This window comes from Eutrema salsugineum, unplaced genomic scaffold (assembly GCF_000478725.1).
Source record: "Eutrema salsugineum unplaced genomic scaffold, Eutsalg1_0 scaffold_2, whole genome shotgun sequence".
NCBI classification, from domain to species: domain Eukaryota; kingdom Viridiplantae; phylum Streptophyta; class Magnoliopsida; order Brassicales; family Brassicaceae; genus Eutrema; species Eutrema salsugineum.
This window is the reverse complement of record NW_006256829.1, coordinates 14,588,817-14,596,762: the sequence shown is the minus strand read 5'-3', so window position 1 is coordinate 14,596,762 and position 7,946 is coordinate 14,588,817. Positions and strand designations below refer to the sequence as shown.

General features: G+C 36.0%; 2 pseudogenes; one reads left to right on the top strand and one right to left on the bottom strand.

Moving 5' to 3' along the window:
- Positions 1–400: 400 nt before the first annotated feature.
- On the top strand, positions 401–3,184 carry LOC18018043 (annotated as a pseudogene).
- A 794-nt stretch (positions 3,185–3,978) lies between these two features.
- Positions 3,979–5,457, bottom strand: LOC112086550 (annotated as a pseudogene).
- Between the last annotated feature and the right edge of the window lie 2,489 nt (positions 5,458–7,946).

Genomic DNA, 7,946 nt, shown 5'->3' with positions numbered 1-7,946 from the left:
GAAGAAAAATAACGGATTTCACAAATCATTTGCGAGTAACTTTAATCTATGGAAAATATTGTCAAATTCACTTTTTTGTTGTATTTTTTTTTTTACTATGGCGCATATGTAATAATTTGTTTTTCGTGAGTTACTTTGTAATTCTATATTGAAATCAATAAAATTGTTAGTCGAAAAAAAACTGCCCTGTTCCCACATTGAGAACTTGAAAACTACCCATAAAGCAAGTTTCGCCATGATTGTGTTCTGGAAGGCTTTCTAAAATCAATAAATATATTAGCCCTGGAAACAAAATATATATCGGGCGAGAGGATTAGAAGAGATGAAACAGTTTCATTGTCCCTAAGAAAACTGCTGAATTATGATGGCGGACGAGGACCGAGACGGTGAAACAAGCCCTAGCCACCGACACCTAGATTCAAGCGACGCTGTAGACTCAATCAGCGCTATGCCTGATGTAATCCTCCAAAATATACTCTCCTTTCTTCGGACCATATTCGCCTTCCGTACTTCCATCTTGTCAAAACGATGGAGGCATGTATGGTCCGATACACCTTGTCTCAAATTCGATGCTTGTGGTGAGGGTTATCTCAAGGCTGATTCGATAAACGAAACCTTAGCTCGCTACAAGGCTCGCAAGATGACGAGTTTCCATCTCTGTCCCACCAACTTGGACAATTTTCCTTACGTTGAAAGTTGGATCGATTTCGTCAAATCCCGAAACGTGGAAGATCTGTCGCTGGATTTAGGTTCAAGAGCTTCTGCTTTTGACTATGATATTCCTGATCTATTCTACACCAATTCTTCCGTCAAGCAACTCTTCCTTACTTTAACGTTTATGACTAAGATGATTCAGTGCTCCTCGGTATCTTGGACATCATTGAAGAAGCTCTTCTTGCGTCGTTGCAACATCTCTGACGAATCTATGGCTACGATTCTATCTGGTTGTCCGATCCTCGAAAGCTTAACGTTGCGTAGTTGCTGTCGCTTGAAGGTTCTTGATCTCAGCAGCAAATCGCTGCTGCGTTTGACAAGATTAGAAATCGTCTCGGTTTTGGGGCCAGTTCATATTGTAGCACCACATATCCATTTTCTCGATTTGACATTTCCGCCGATCTTACCATCTCGTTTAGTTGATGTCTCGTCTCTAACTGAAGCTAGACTTAATCTTGGCTTTTACTCACATAACGCATATGGTGCTGATTTTCTTTAACCGATTGTGCAAAACATGTTAGAGAAGCTGAAGAATGTAGAGAAGCTTACTTTTGGGGAAAATTTTCTCAAGGTATGTACGATTGATACTCTTAAGTTGCATAATCATTTTTTAACTTACCTATGTAGAATCACACTTGGTTGCACCGTCTATTGTTAGCCGATGAGCTTTGACTGGTATGTCAGATAAGTAACTGGACAATTATCATCAGAAAGAATTTAACTTAATCAAATAGCTGAATAACAAATACCATTCATCATCTTTTTTTTTGTTTTTGTTTCAATAAGCATATGTTATATGCAATGATCAATGATTCTTGTCTTGCTTCAGTGGCAGTTTTCTCCTTGAGGTTTGTGTTTTGGTTGTTCGTTATACTCTAAAACTTTATCAATTTATACAGGGGTAACTCTTCTTGTTCTAATTTTTTTCTTCTTATTTAAGAAAAAAAATTGAAGAAGAAATTATCTGACACCATTGACCATTCCTAATGTTAATCATGAGGGATGATGATACTTTGGTTTATTCGGAAGCAGCTACATGTTCGAAAATGCAACACTATAAATTATCAGTGGAATAAAAAATCCTCACAGATATGTCGTATATATTTATTATTTTCTCTTTGAATTATAGTTAATATAAGTTTTACTATACATTGTACTTCTTTTTTAATTAGATTTTATCTGTTGCTGAGCTTTGTCGCGTTCCTCTTTCGATGGTCAAACTCCTTTGTGATTTACAAGTTTGCATAATCATTTTCTTTGCTCATGAAGAATCTGTGATTTACAAGTTTGCATAATCATTTACTTTAATCATGAAAAATCTATGTTGTTTAGTATCTATCTTGTTTATTAATTTATCTAATATTAATTTATAGAGATTTTACTAATGTTTGTGCTAGATTTTTTTTTTTACGTTTTTGCTTTATATTAATTAGATTTTATCTGTTGTCAAACTTCGTCGTGTTATGTTTAAACTCCTATGTGATTTACAAGTTTGCATAATCATATACTTTACTCATGAAGAATCTGTTGGTTGCAAAGTCTATGTTAGTATCTATTACTCATGTTCAAACTCCTATGTGATTTATAAGTTTGCATAAGCATATACTTTACTAAATGAAGAATATGTTGATTGCACTCTTTATGTACAGTATCTATTGTGTTTATTAATTTATCAAAAATTAATTCGTAGAAGTTTTACTAATGTTAGTATCTATTGTGTTTATTAATTTATTTGTTAATTAGATTTTATCTGGTCCCAAGCTTTGCCGTGTTCTTCTTTCGATGTTTAAACTCCTTTGTTTGGTACTTAGGTTTTACTAATGTTTGTGTTTGATTTTTTTTTTTTTTGTTAGATTTTAGCTATTGCCAAGCTTCGTCGTGTTCCTCTTCCGATGTTCAAATTTGAATCTTTAACATTTGAGACAATGATTTCGCACTATGTAATGATTGGTATAGTAAATTTGCTACAAAACACAACTCAGCTAAAGAAGCTAATTGTACACATAAAGGATGGATGCATAAAGGTATATATTTACAGTAAAACCTCTATTATTTCTTAACCATTCCAACTATATGCTAGAGTTTCAATAATCCAAGATACTGACACTTTGTTTGCATAAAGGTTGAAGGCATACCATTACATCTACAAGATGGAGGCATAATACCGGACTCGATTATTGAGGTTCATTTGCGTGTGCATGGCTTCGAATCAAATATATCATGGAAATCAGAAGCGAGGGTCTTTAAGAACATTTTTCGTAAGAATGTAAAGTCGAAGCACATGGCTTCGTTCATGGAATTTGTGCTTAAAAGCACAAAGACATTAGGAAAGATGGTCGTAAGATTTGGAGGTTATTTTGAAGAAAGTGGATTTGAAGAGTTGCTTGAAATGGTTCCAATGCTTTCCCAAGACAATGATAACGTCTCTATTGTGCTTAGCTCAACCACCAAGTCGGATCAAAAAGTTTAGTCATGTACTCTGCATCTCACTCTAAAATTAGAGAACTCAATATGTTGTTATTCCAAATTTAGTTTAACAGATACTCTGTTTTTAGAGTATAACTTTTTTATATATAAATTAATCTTTTGATTTTGATATGCTTTTAATTTTAATTTTTTCAACATCTACCTTTAATAATATGAAAAACAAGTTAAATCAAAATAGTAATAATACATAAAAGTAAAAAAACAAAACAATGACAATGAGATTCGACTGATTTTTTCTTCGAGTTGGAGTTTTTCTTGCTGATAGAATGTCCACACTTTTTTTCCTAATAATTGCAGTTTGGCTATTATCTATCTTTTGCATGTTGTATTCTGTTGTCACATTCTCAAGTAAACTAAAACTATTCACTCGTTGACGAGATGAGTTATAGAGTTAGAACATATAATCTTCACTCGCTGATGAGATGGGTTATTGTCTTATTGAGTTATAACATAGCACAGAACTTTGGAGGAAAATTAGCAAAAGTTTATTTTGACTGTTGCGAACATACACATCTAATTCTTCAAGAAAAAGAAAACTGATTTTTTTAATAGTTTTTGAGTCGTTGCCAAAATGGTGTTAGGACAATCTAATAACCTCTGCCATGGCACTTGAAAACAATGCATATCACGATTGCGTGTGTTAGACGTTAGAATCCAAAAAAGATCGATTATTTTTGTATATTGAACTACATTGTATAGACGTTAGTATCAGAAAAAGATCGATTATTTTTGTATATTGAACTACATTGTATTGACTAAACAGTGATCACAGAAAAATTAACGACCTTGCCACTGTATCTGAACCCCGAAGCATTTTCCAACTTTTTTTTTTGCGTTAAGTATTAATACTTGAGGAAAAAAAATCAAAAGTACCAGCAAAACTGCAACATATTCCATTGATAAAAAATTATTAACTATATAATTGAATTTGTAGTCCCAGTTGGTTGCTGCTGCTAAAAGATCCTCCCATGTGACTAATTTTTCTCTGGGTTTATTTCTCTCATTACCCATTTGTTTTTCTTTGGTATCAATCTTCTCCTCCAGCAATTGCAACAGTCCTCTGCTTCCTGCTTTTTTGTTCTTACAAATACCATCTTCTTCTTCAATGTCTTCCTTTATGCTACCAACCTGCAACACACTCCCAATTTTCATCACCATTTCATAGCTTTAAAGAACATCAGTTTGGTGTGCTTACTGTTTCTTCGGCACAAATAAGGTTTGTGGCAATTATGCCTTCTTGTCCTCTTTTGAGCCATCCACACACGTATAAGCCTGTCTCTGTCTTTGATACGTCTCCTGAAGTGTGACTAACCACCCGAGCTTTTACATTCGGGACAATACCTTGAAACATGAAATTGGAGCATACACAAAAAAAAAAACAGAAGAAACATTTGAGACTTTAATCATCGAACAGAACAAGCTTTCATATTAGACCACACCTTTCTTGTGATAAACAGGTAAACCGTTGATTGGAACCGACTTGTAACCAATGGCTTTCAGCACCATACTGCAAAAAACCGAACATGCTTGCTTTTTTTTTTTCATTCAATTTGTTCTAACTTGTTCACTGAGAAGCTTTCATATTACCCTACCTGCAGTTCAGATCCTCAAACTCTCCTGTACCAACTGCAATTTGCTTTCCGCTTCCAACACCTACAAGTACCCGAGAGATATGTCTCAAGTGTTACGCTATTGTATCCTCAGCAATCACTAATCCTTTTTTTTCTAGTGTCTCCAAAACTCAAGATACGGTAAAATAGTTTCACTCTTACTTTCAAGAATGGTTTTCTCCAAGTTTACACCGGAAACATGGCCCTTCCTTTCATCTGACTCTAAGAACCGGTCAGGTTGGCGGAAGAAAACAATGTGGAGCTCTCGTTGATCAAAGGTTCGGATGTTCTTGTTGCTGCTGCTGCAGCCTTTGACAGTAATTCATAGATCTTCTTCTTCTTCCTAGGTCTAATGCTTTTCATTTCTTCTTTTTGGGAAAAAAAAAGGAGAGTATCATAAGGGTAGATTAACTTAGCACAAAGGCACGAGAAGCAAAGACAAAACACAGGCAGGATCAAACCAATTTTATGTGGAATTCCAATGCAAGTAGGCATAAAAATTATATTATAGTTTTCTTTAAGATACGAAAAAGTCAGAGTTGAAAATCGGTAACACAAGTACCTCATCAGCAGGAGTTACAATCAAGTCAGTTTCCTTTATTGGAATGTGCAAGTTCTTAATCCCTGCATCAGACAAGAGATGCATTCATATCGTCATATCAATGGGAAAATAACAAACATCAATGAGCAACAAAAAAACATTCCACGATATTGCAGATTAAAAAAAAAAAAAAAGATATATATGAAGATCTGCAAAGAAAAAATTGAGACATACAATATGTTATCATCTCACAAAAACCTGAGAAGGTCAAGAGTCAATACAAGCAAATCTTATCAACTTGTTGCTCAACATTATATGACTTAAAACGGCAAAGCAGAGTAAAAAGAACAGGGCTCATGGTACCGAGAATAGTAGACAGATGAAACCTGGTTCGGATGTTAGGGAACAGCCAGAAACTATATTAATAATCTTATTCCACAACTGGAAATATGGATATGAAAGGTAAACGAAGGTAATCCTTGGCTGATTACGAGGCCATTCAAAACACAGATTTGACCAATCTAAGCATGAAATCTGGTCCTAATCCATGAAGTAGAGAGTACAAAATTGGAGACATAAACCCAGCCAGCATAATCTGTTCGCCACTTTACGTATCTTGGATACGCATAATCTACTCCTACAAATGAATAAATAAATTATTCACTTGTTCATTCACATCACAAACGTAGTTACAGAAGGCATTACCACGTGGTACAGATCTCGCAGCTCAGAAAGTGATAAACTGATAGATTCTTTGATGTAATCTCTCAAGAAAGACTCACTTGTATTGAATATGAAGAAGTACACAATGTATCTGTAACCGTATTCTCTACACTTTCATAACGAATGTAACAGAATACTCCAGCTCATATCGCTTTACAACATACAAAGTGCGTACGTATTCTTGAACAGTATCTACTATTTATACTAGTAAATTCCCACACGTGTTGAATTACTCCTCTTCCACACGTGTCTCTTCTGTTTCTCCTGCATTCTCCTCCAACTGATTCTTCCTTCTACGTCTCGTATACACATTCCATGGCCTATCAATACCCCCCTCTTTGAGACTGATCTTGCCCTCAAGATCGAATGTGGGAAATTGTTCCTCAATATCTCGGGCCAAAATCCAGCTTGTTTCATGTGAGGGTAAGTTCTTCCATGAAACCAATGCTTCTAACCAGCCATCTTCATTGTGATGCCAATCCAAGAGTTCATCCGGCATCACTGTCAATTCGTCTGCCTCAGACAAATGAATTGGTAAAGGAGATACTGAGTGATCCGAACCCAACACTGCTTTAAGTTGTGATACGTGAAAAACAGGATGGATCCGAGATTCAGGGGGAAGCTGTAATCTGTAAGCTGCTTTACCAATGCGCTCCAACACCTCAAATGGACCATAGAAACGTGCCGCAAGTTTCTGGCAGATCTGCCTTGCCACAGATGTTTGCCTATAGGGTCGCAACTTCAAAAATACCATTGACCCAACTGCAAACTCGATATCACGTCTATGTTTATCAGCTTGTTCCTTCATCAATTGTTGAGCTCGAAGCAAGTGAGCTTTAATCTGGTTTAACATCATGTCACGTTCCTTCAGCATCTTCTCCAGTTCAAAGTTTGATGTCGAGCCTTCTTCAAATCTCACAAGTGTTGGAGGTTCTTTACCATACACAACCTAAAATGGAGAAGTTTTTAAAGAAGTGTGGTAATTGGTATTATACCAAAGTTCAGCCCAAGGAAGAAATTTTGCCCATGATTTTGGATGTGATGAGGCCAAACATCGCAAATATGTCTCTAAACAATGGTTAAGTACTTCCGTTTGTCCATCTGTTTGTGGATGGAAGGTGGTACTATACTTTAATTTTGTGCCCGATTGTTTGAAACACTCCTTCCAAAAGTGACTGAGAAAGATTATGTCTCTATCTGATACGATAGATACGGGAAACCCATAAAGACGGACTACTTCTTTGATAAACTTATCCACCACCGTCGTCACTGTAAAGGGATGTTTTAGGCCGATAAAATGACCATATTTACTCAACCGATCCACCACTACTAACACTGCATTCACGCCATTTGATGCTGGTAACCCTTCGATAAATTCCATACTGATCTCTCCCATACAACTTGAGGTATTGGAAGTGGCTGCAATAAGCCAGCTGGAGATAGTGTTGAATACTTGTGAGTCTGACAGATACTGCATTCCGAGACAAACTTTTGTATCATTTTCATCATACCATCCCAATAAAACAATTGTTGTATTCGTTTTAGTGTTTTGAGAACTCCTGAATGGCCTCCGAGTTGTCCTTCATGCATTTCAGCCAATATCAATGGAATATATCCTGAGGTAGCAGGGATGACGAGACGTCTCTTGTACCAGAGTTTGGTATCCACAACTACATACCCAGCTTTCACTACTTCACCATCTTGAATTCGTTTGATCATACTCTGAATTCCCTCATCCTCTGCTATTTCTTTATATAGGTCTTGAAGTTGAATGACCGATGATACTGTAAGTGCTAATAAACTGGAACTCACAGAATCCAACGGTGTCTGTAAACTCTTTGATAACCCATCCGCAGCCTTGTTCTCGATCC